The sequence below is a fragment of the Myodes glareolus genome, chromosome 6, assembly GCF_982192425.1.
Source record: "Myodes glareolus chromosome 6, mMyoGla1.1, whole genome shotgun sequence".
In the NCBI taxonomy this organism is placed as follows: domain Eukaryota; kingdom Metazoa; phylum Chordata; class Mammalia; order Rodentia; family Cricetidae; genus Myodes; species Myodes glareolus.
The window spans coordinates 49,141,873-49,152,690 of NC_142031.1; positions in this window are offsets into that span (position 1 = coordinate 49,141,873).

The window sequence follows — 10,818 nt, forward strand, 5'->3', positions numbered from 1 at the left end:
AAACTCACCTCTCTCTCTCTCTCTCTCTCTCTCTCACACACACACACACACACACACACACACACACACATTGAGAGAGAGAGAGACAGGAAGGAAGGGAGGGAGGGAGGGAGGGAGGGAGGGAGGAAGACAGACAGGGTCTCCATGTAGTCCTGGCTGTCCTGGAACTCCCTATGTAGACCAGGCAGGTCTCGAACTCATAGCCACCTCTTGGAAACCATCAACTTTCAACTGCTCCAAAGCTAGGAGTGGGACCTCGTGTACCCTGCCCCACCCATGATAGGGTGTTGATGGTCAGGTGACCACAGCTGCAGTGAGCTCAGGAGTGTAATGGCCATGTTATGTCTAGAAGGCAGGCGTTTACAGCGATTCTCTCCATCCTTCAATTCTAAATTCTCCTCCTCTTCCTTGATGCTGTCTGAGTCTCATGAGTAGGGTGGCATGTCACTGTCGCATTTATAGCTGAGCATTCAACAGTACCGCATTTCCAGATCTTTGACTAGTTATGAGGGTCTTAGAAAACGGCTGCTCACAGCAAAAAGATGTTTCTTTGGCTAAGGTTGAGAGTAACACTACTGTATGAGTATAGACATAAGCATCTTGGAGACAGTTTGACAACATGTCCGTTAATCAAAACAATGGTCCTGAGGCTCCCCTGTGGCCCATGATCTTCCCACTCACGATTTGATCAGGTTTACATTTCCAGGCATGACACCACCACGGCATCAATCCACATACCTTGCCCAGAAAGTCAGTACTGTAGCATTTGGGGTCCAGTGCTGGGTAATTCTATTGGTGACCCCTCCACCCCCAGCTTACACTCTCTGGCACCGTGTAAGCTAGCCAGAACAGAAGAAGTTTCCAGGTTATTTCCGGCTTGATTTCTCCGTGTCTTACAATGAATGTCTGTTGTGTAATCAGCAACGTTCTGTTGGGAAACTAAGAGCAATATGAATGGAGCTTGTATTGTGTTGGGGGCTTATAAAGCATCCTTGACCAACAATCAAACATAGATGAAAGCCTGTGAGAGATGAAAGCAACTTGTAGAAGTCTGAGGAGGAGAGGGATCCAGTTCATGAGCAGGTCTGAGGTTCTGCTCTATATTCTAAAGCCTACTCTTAATTGTATTATACGTCCATCATCATTTTGTTTATATCCATGTAATCACCATGCTTACTTACCAGACCAAGGTCACCTGATACGTTCATGATGAATGTAACCAGGCCAGTTAGAGGGTCCACAATAAAACTTAATCTGTGGCAATTTTATTGAAAGCAATCAGACTTTTTATACCTTTATCAGAAACATAATATAATGGCAATTGCCAAGATCAATACAGGTATAGTTGCCAGGATACAATGAAGTCTGCAAGCTATACAAGACACACAAAATTAATGACTAAGATGAATTGCCCTGTGAAATTTCATGTTTCATTGACTTCTAAGGGAACATACAGAGAAACACAAAGCAGTCTGCACGCTTCACTGCCTGGGAGGTGCATTGGTCTCTCAGGGACTGAAGGGTGCATTGTGCCCCAGGAGCCCTGGACTTGAACCTGAAAAATCTATGACATATGTCTTTCAAAGCCGTTAGGTCAGACCAACTCCATCATTCTCTGCAATCTATCCTTAGTGATTTTCCTGCCTCAGCCATGATTACAGCAGTGGGCCACTGCATTCGCTCTCTCGTGTCATAGCTAAAGTAATATGGTAGAATTGAAGGACCGTTTCTCAGGAGACAGGAGTCTTGGAGCCCTTGAGGATGAGGTCAAATGATGACTTGTGATCTTCAATGTCACTAAGGCAACTTAGATTTAAAATGAGATCACACTAGTAAGCTCACCCACTTCCTTCTTCCTAGTGATGTATTCCACTGAAGTTCCCACCGATACAGTGGGAATCTCCTATATCTCCCTTTCCTATCATTTCTGGGCTTTAAATAGTCCCCTCTCATCATAAGACTATTAAAACAGAGTTTTAGATACAGAAGCACATGGCTGTACTCTAGGAACTGGGGTAAGGATGCAGGAAGATAAAGTCAAGGTCATTTTCAACTATATAATGAGTTACAGACAATCCTGGAATCATTGAAATTGTGTCTCAAAAAATTGAATAAATAGAATTAGAGTTTCATGTTTTCCTGTCTTCATAAATGGCTTTAAAACTGAAGCGCAACATATGCTTATTTTTGTCTAGTTTTCTCTACTCGTTTAGATAGATCTGTATGTGCATAAGTATGTGCACACTCATGTGTTTTGGGGAATGCACCTGTGTGTACAAAGGCCAGAAGAGGATATTTTAAAAAATCACTCTCTACTGAGTTCTTTGAGGCAGAGTCTCTCTGAACCTAGGGCTCCCATTTTCCTGGCTAAGTTAGAAACCACCGAGCCCCAGCAATCCTCTTGCATCCACTCCCCTGGGATTACCGGAATGTGCATTATGCTCATTTTTTTGTGTATGCTGGGATCCGAATTCTGTTCCTCATGATTGTGTAACAAGTACTCTTAACATCTAATTGTCCCTATGTTCTTGACTGAATTTTGTCTCTAATTATTTCGTCAGTTTTAAGTTTGGAGTTTCAGGCCTATCACATGGTGCATGTGTTCTCCGATTAAGCTTCATTAAGCTGTGTGACCTAGTTTTGAGTGCTTGTTCATTGCGTCTCCAGATGAGACAAAAGCCCATGGGGAGAGTCTCACTCAGAAAGGACCAGTGGACTTCTGGACAGACAGAATACTGCTGGAACCGCATGGCCTGCATGTTCTCTTCTCTCTTGTAATATTGATGGTTCTCTTGGTGGTTTTGGTGTCATTTTGTCAACCATGCTTGGGACAGATACGATCTTCCTGAAAATGTCATTTTTTTCCTAGAGTATTTCTCCCTAAAATTCGTTGGGAGCCGATGCTTCTCAGGTTTCTCCTCTGGGGATGTCAGCTGTCACTCCAGACGCAGGAGCTGTTCTGATTCAGTGCTGACAGAATTAGAGGCAGATCACCCCCTATTTCTGTAAATATGTTTCGAATGGATTGTTGTTCTTGAAAATGTGGGCCTATGTCAATCACCTTTTAGTTGTCTAAAGACAGGATGTACCTGGCTCGATATTTGGCCAAGGTAGCAAAATGGTAAGTGTTATTTTGGGTTCAAAGATGTTTTGATGTAAAAGACGGGGAAAACATATTTGACATATTTGTTTTTGCCAGACATTAACGTTGGAGGATGGGGAAAACTAATTTGTTAGTTTGGAAAAGCATGCTTGGTTTTGATGTATAAATAAAGACATCTGGAGCTACTCGGGACCAGCCATTTGTGCCACTCATCTGGGGGTTGGATAAATCGCTTCTTTGCTCTGACACCCCTTCCCTGTCTCAGGACCTGAACCCAGTCTGTGGCTGGGCCTCCGCAGCTTCATGCCCTGCCAACTCTATAGTGTTACTCTCTTTTCCTCTTACTTAATCCCTGAAGGAATTGGAAAAGATTTCATTTTGAGTTTTGTAACAAACAACTAGGTTTTGCATTGACTGAAGCGCTGCGTCTCAGTGAGATTCCAAGTAGGCATGACCCCACTACATAGGCTGGAGTGACTACCACCTTTGGTTTTTGTAGTTTTCAGACCACACTAACCCACAGCAATGCTTGTAGGGTGTATAAATGTCATACAGAGAACTTTGTGCAACATAGAGAGGGCAGGTAAAATTTGGGGTTGACTCAGTTGGGAATGTTGTGTGTCTGTTTTGGGTCTGTGTGAAGGTGTTGTTCCTCAGCACAGGTGACAAGGGAAGCCAGGAGAGGGTGTCAGAGTCTTTGAATTTGGAGTCACATGTGGGATAGTAGTGAGATGCCTAACATGGTACTGGGAAGCAGCTCATGTCCTTTGAAAGAGCCACACACGTTTTTATCTGCTGAACCATGCATCCAGCCCTGGTTATGATTGCCTTACTACTTTTTGTGTGTGGAGCTCTGGGCATGCACGTGGAGAGTAGAGGCCAACTTTTAGATGTTGGTCCTGGTCCACAAACTTTCATTTTCATCTCACAGTGCAAAACTCATTGACTCTGGAAAGTGTTAGCTTTAGTCCCTCTTCTGGTTAGGAGTCAGAAGTCCAAAGTCTCTTAGGTGTGCTCTCAACTATGAGCCCATATGCAATAAAATAAAATAAAATGACCAAGTTACATATATCCGATATCCAATGGTATGGAATAAATAGTCCAGTCATAAGGGAATAATATGGAAAAGTAATGAGCACAAATTGAGTCTAACACCAGCAGGGGAAATAAACAAACAAAACCAATTGGCCAACCAACCAAGAAAAAAAAAATCCTGGAACTGCATGTCCAGTATCTGGGGATCCTGATGGAATCATTTCTGCTCCAGCAGCTTTTTGGCCATCTTGTCCCTTCAGCTCTACTGCTAACAGGAAGTGAACGGTCTCTTTCATGAACCAGCTCCACTCTGTGCTTAGAGCTCTTTGCATCTGCTCCAGTCTGGGGTCTCCATCTCACCCTAGTATTCATAGTTTAATATAATGTATGGGCCTTCTGTGGCTTTCTGGAAGTCTGGCGCAAGCCTCCAAGTTCCTGGTTACTCTCATAGCTTTGAAGCTTGAAAAACCAGTATGCTGCTGCCAAGTTCTGTTGCCAGGCTGAGATGTAGCCTGGCTCCCTTGAACTGTAGCCCCCATAGCCTCTGTGTGCCTTTAAAGTTGATTCCGGGGCAACAACTCTCTAGGTAACCAACCACTTTGCAGCACCGACTGGCAGAGGTCGGGCAGACATGGCAGAACTGAAAGGTGAGCGAGATGGACGTGCTTGTTGAGAGGTTCCCAAATGATCAAGAGAAATATTATGTGCAGGCAGGCAGGGTCTTAGTGCACCCGGATGAGGAGGAACTGGGTCCGAAGAAAGGTAAGTGTGCCTCTCGCCCATTCCCCAGCCTCTTTTGCCCAGTAAACATCTTTTAAAGCACAAAACACCACAGGGCCATGGGGGAAAAGGAGCCGCCAATCATTTTAGAGGTCACCCTATCTGACTTTCTTTCTGGTGCCATCTTAGCTGCCCATGTGCCTTACAGATGTCCCCCTTTTTGTTTTTAAATTAGGCCCACCTTTTTTGAGGTTCATGCTCAGGGGCACCTCTTCATGAGGTTCACCCCTTTGGCACCTTTTCTTTAAGGTTTGCCCAGAACATAAGGGAGTCTTCAGCACTGGGCTTATAATGAGCTTATCCGTGAGCTGGATTTCCTGAGTTTTAGCCCTTATTGTTAGGAATAGTTCCTAACACGAGCTCTCTGCCTACGCAAAAATCCCAATCAAGCCAAATCAAAACAAACCAAATTAAAAGATATCCAGGTTTAATTGGACTCTGGTGCTCTCGGGTGGCCCCGAGGGAGGGGAACCGGAAAGGGATGGACGGATAGACTGATGGGACAGGGACGACACATGCTTATTTTTTGGGGAGCAGTTTAAATAGAGTGGGGGAGTGGTCTTGATCTTTTCTGGAAATAGGTCAAGGTGCAAGCGGCACAGGGGCGGACCTCCATAGGTCAGAGACCGGGATTTACACTTATGAGTCTAACTAACCTGTTGAATATGCAAGGCCCAAGTACAGATCAGGGTAAGTATTATGAGCAGTCCCAGTAATGTTGAAATTAGTGTGGTTAACCAGAGGGACCAGTCAAACTATTGTTTATACCAACTAGTACTTAAACCCTTTTTTCTCTCCTCGATTCCTTTCCTGATCTCGTTGAGATTTTGAGTGACTCTACCAGAGTGGTCAGCATAAAAACAGCATTCTTCCTCCAAGTGCCTGGCATAAGCCTCCTTGCTGTAAAATTAAAAGATGCAGTGCTTATGGGCCGGTAGCTAGTTGATCAGCCAATTATTTCCCATGGATAGAAATCTGGGGAGATTTGAGTGTCCTCTTAAATGTTGGATATGAATGGGAGCCCCTCGTCCTTCCAACAAGCCTCTGAGGGTAACCATAAGGGGGGAAATAGGGTCATCATCCAGTTTAACAAGTGCTTGGAGAAGGTGGGGAAGTAAATTAGCCATATATAAGCTATTGGAATATAAATTAAAGGGCTCTTGAATATCTTGAGGGACCATGATTATAGCAAGCATCTTCTTATATTGAGCTCACCCCTGACAAGGCTGAAACCCTTGGTAACTTGGTGTTTCTTGTTGGTTCCTAAAGGCTGCATATATAGAGCCTGTCTGACCTCCATCAGTAAAAACATGAAAAGCACCGGGGATAGGCTTAGGAGAGAACAGAGAAGGTATCTTCAAGGGAAGTCGCCACAGCATGGCAGTCCATTTAGATAGCCCATAATGGCAATCAAGATGTCCTAGAAACCCCTCCGGGGAGAAAGCAAGGCGGGCAGTGGCCCAGCAAACTCAGTCGGTAGAGCATGAGACTCTTAATCTCAGGGCCGTGGGTTCAAGCCCCATATTGGGCACCAGGTGCAGGGTCTTAGCCGACCTGGATGAGGATGAGCTTGGCCTGAGGAAAGGTAAGTGTGATGCACGCTCATTCCCCAGCCTCCCTTGATCCCGGAGATATTCCCAGCAAGGAGTAGAGTCAAGCAGGAACTTGTTTGGTTTTGCCCAGCAAACATCTTTTAAAACAAAGAAATGACAGGGCCATGAGGAGAAAAGGAGTCAGTCAATCATTTTAGAGGTCACCCTATCACATGCTCAGGAACCCCACATTTACTCTATTGTCCACAAGTTGTTCATGTGTTGACATCGTCTTGCCTGATTCTGGTGTCCAATCAGGTCTTGGTGTAAACGACTCAGGCTCCGCTCATCTGACTTCCTTTTGGCGCCATCTTTGCTGCCCATGTGCCCTACAATTATGTTTATAAAACCAAATAAACAAAAACTAGAACAGAGATTCAGCTGTCCATGGCTTAAAAAAATATACAGTTGATGTTAAAATAGATGTTTGCTAGCTCAAGTTCCCAAGAAAATGCTATCTCCCTCTGAATCCTTGTGAACTCTGCTTCCACGGTCACTATTTCTCTCAGCATTGTGGTCTCTGAACACTCATCAGCACCTCTCGTTCAGAACTGCTTACAGTAATCTGGGGTTTTATATCACAGAATTCAAAACTCCTCCATGTTCCTTTAGCAAATCAGTGAAATTCCTCCAAACCGCATGGCCAGGTTATGACCTCACCCCTTATACAAACTTTCTGAGTTGAAGGGACACTAACTCACTCAAACATGTGATTCTGGCAGGCCTTGCCTTTCCCCCCATTCTTTCTGCCCTGCTAAAACAAAACAAAACAAAGCAAATCAAAACAAAATGTTAGATTACATTCCTAAAGCTAGCCACTAAAGTCTATTCCTTTATTTGGTCACTTCCTCCTTCTGTGACTGACTACCAAAGTCTAGCAATTAAAAGCCCCTTTGATTTACCTAATTAACATGCCCAATTAAAATGAAATGCCTCATCCTATCGTGGGTTTCCCCCCTTTTCCTTTACAAACTGTCATTTGCCTATGTGCCACCTCTCCCTCCAGAGGCAGCAATGCCTCCTCCCCCTCTCCCTTGTTCCCTTCTCCCTTTCCCACCACACCCTCTAACACAGAGCTCCCCTTTCCCTTCACTTAAAAATTACACCTGCATGGTCATTTGCTGCTGTTTTCTTCCTGAGTCAGAAAGCAACCACTTTGACTTCTTCCCTGCTTGATAAAGGATCTCTCTGCGGAAACAGGTGTTTGGGTGTGGTTTGTGTCTAACCCGGGGATTCAAGAGGAAGCCCTGTCTGAGTGGGATCTCAGTTACTTATCCCTTCTCAGGATAAAGTAGCTGAAAAAAGTAAGTAAAGAAAGGAAGGGATACCTTTGGCTCATGGTCATAAGCGCAGGGTCCTGTCCCTTGTGGTGGAAACATAAGGAGGCAAGAGCATGAGGCAGCTGGTCATGTGATATCTTAAGTCAGGAAGCAAAGAGATTATTGTTAGGTATTTTCTCTTAGATGAGCCTTTTCACTGATGCAAATAATCCCAATCAAACCAAATTAAACTAAATTAAAGATGCCCATGTTTAATAGATGGCCTTACTTCTGGGTGGCCCCGGGGGAAACAAGCAGAGGGAAAGACCACACGAAACCCAGAGACCAAGTGTTCATTCCCTGGGGTGGGGATGGGCGTATAAATAGCCTGTGGAAGTGGTCTTGACCTTCACTGGGGAGGGGTCACTGTCTGGTGGGCTTTCTCTGAGGTGGAGTTTGGACAGGCAACTCCCAGAGGAGGGAGCTTATGCCAGGAGCTGGGGTGAAGCCCTCAGGCAAACAATTCGGACTTTTTGTATAAAGGGGTGTTAAGGTACTGAGGTGATGCTTTCAACCAAACAATTATGTGTGGTATTTGGCTCGTTTCCTTATTTTTTATTTAGCCAGAGAACACAGTCGTGGAAATGAAGCTGCCCACATTCAGGGTGGTCATGCAATCCTTCTGAAAGACTCTCCTGGGCACCCCCAGAAGTCTGCTTCCATGGTGATTCTAGATCCAGTCAAGATGACAGTAATGATTGACTATTGTGACCTTTATATCAGGAAGTATGTAATTTATCTGAAGATTAAATTTTGCTATATGTCATATATTTGTCTTATCATATGTAGCCCAGGTTGGCCTTGGTTCATATTCCTCTTGCGTCAATCTCCTAAACGACCTGATTATCGGTGTAATCTTTGTGTACTTATACCTTAGCAGGTTTATTTTTAGAAATTGGCACCTGTGATTATGGGGTTGGGAAGGCTAAAGTCTGTGTGGCCTCAGACGCCTGGTAGGACTTCAGACAGATGCTGAAGCTGTGTCTTTAGAGCAGACTTCCTCCTGCCTTTGAAAGTCAGTGTTTGCTCTCAGGTCCTGTATCAGGTCAAGGATTCACAGTGTCCTTAGGAGGTTCCTTGAGTCAGTTCGTTCTGCTCTCTGCTCCGGCAGCAGTGTGAGTTCCTGTGCTCCTGAAAGGGAAGAATTTGGTTGGGACACAGTAGTAGAGAAAGCAGTCGAGAGTTTAATCAGAACAAGGAAGGAAACAAGAATATACCCCTTGAAAAAGGGCCATCCAGGTCTAGAGAGATGGCCTAGTGGCTAAGAGCACTGACTATTGTTCCAGAGGAGCCAGGTTCAATTCCCAGCACCCACATGGTGCTTTGAGACTTTCTGTAACTCCAGTCCCAGGAATCTGACACCCTTTTCTCTGCAAACCTTCTGGAATCAGGCATTCATGTGGCATATAGACATAAATGCAGACAAAATAAAAGGTAAAAAGGCCAGGTCAAGCTTCACAGCCATGGTCTCAGCCCTGACAAATGTGGGCTTTAGACTGTTGTGGCCCCTATACTGTCCTTTTTTGTGTCTCCTCCAGTGTGGACTCTTCTAGAAAGGGTGAGTGTTCCCCTCAGATGTCTGTTTCACTCAGAATTCAGTTCTATAATTAGTTGTATAATTGCAAGAATTTGCATGTGTTTTTAAGTACTTTTCAGTGAAGTTGAAAAGTTGACTAGGGAAGTGGGAGAACACTGGAAAATCCCCTGGGGAGGAAGGAAGCCGTGAAGTTGCTTTCTTCTGATTTCCCTATCAGGGACCCTAGCCACTGTTTGGTCGGAAGTTCCATCCCAAGCCCCCTCCCTTGGGAGTTGCCTCAGCCCAGACTCCATCCCTACGAAAGTCTGCCAAACGACAGCCCCTCTCCAGAGATGCTCAAGACCACTCCCACAGGGTATTTAAACTGCCCCCCAGAGAACAAACATGTGACAAGGTTTTCCTGTCTTCCTTCCCTGTCTCCTCTCTCTGGAGGTCTGGAAGGCCTTGGGAGTGCTGGTAGTCATTAAACCTTTTTCTAATTCAGTTTGATTTGGTCTGATTTGGATTATTGCATCGGCGGAGAGGTTTATCGGCATGCAGAAACTTTTCAGCCACCGTTACCCCTCATTTCTGGTTTAGGGAGCCCTGAGCTGACCACTGCCCTCATCGTTCTGTATCAATGCCAATCAACTACCTTTCTGCTCTGTTTCAGGACTTTGAACCTGCTTTTGTCTGCCAACCTTAGAGCTGCCCCCTCCTCACATTGTTCTTTATGTCCCGGCTTTGGGGGCCCACTGGTCCCTCCTATTTACCTAACAAATGAGGAGTATGACCATGTGTGGGTTTAGCAACTGCTGAGTCCAAGACACGGCCATTTAAGATAGTTTCTGGACAGCATAAGCCACTGTTGAGGGCAGTGCCCCATTTCACTCTGGGAAGGCGTTCACCCCAGCCTTGCTCTTCCTGGCTTGTATTGCCTCAGCTACAGCCTCCTTCAGTCTCCCTCTGGTCCTCCACACTTCCACTCTGAACTATGATCCTTCAGCCTCCGGTGTGCTTTCCCAGTTAGAGCTTTTATCTCCTCGGTCTGGCCATGGCTAGATTCTCTGCTTTAGTACGGAATTCTTTCCATCCAGTGGCTGGGCTGCTGGAGGATTGGTCTTAACTCTGCCAGGCTGTGCATTCCAGAGCCAGTCCTGCAGTTCTGCAGTGAGAAGTTCTGCATGCTGCATTCCCACCAGCCAGTGGTGCCGAGAATCTGGGGAGATGCTCTGGAACTGTCCTATCTTGAACCAGGTTTCTCGGCAGCTGTATTTCCACCTTCATGGTTTAATCTGTAGACCATTGGGCTTGGAAGGGCAGGGGTGGCTGTAAAGTTGGTGGCCCAGAGTCACCTTTGGCCTTGACTCAGAAGAGCTGCGGCCAAAAGTCGCCTTGCGTGTGTCTGACAGCTTGAGTTCTGCAGCACTCCAGGCTGACCTTGCTCAGCTAGTTTTGGCTTGCTGCCCAGGC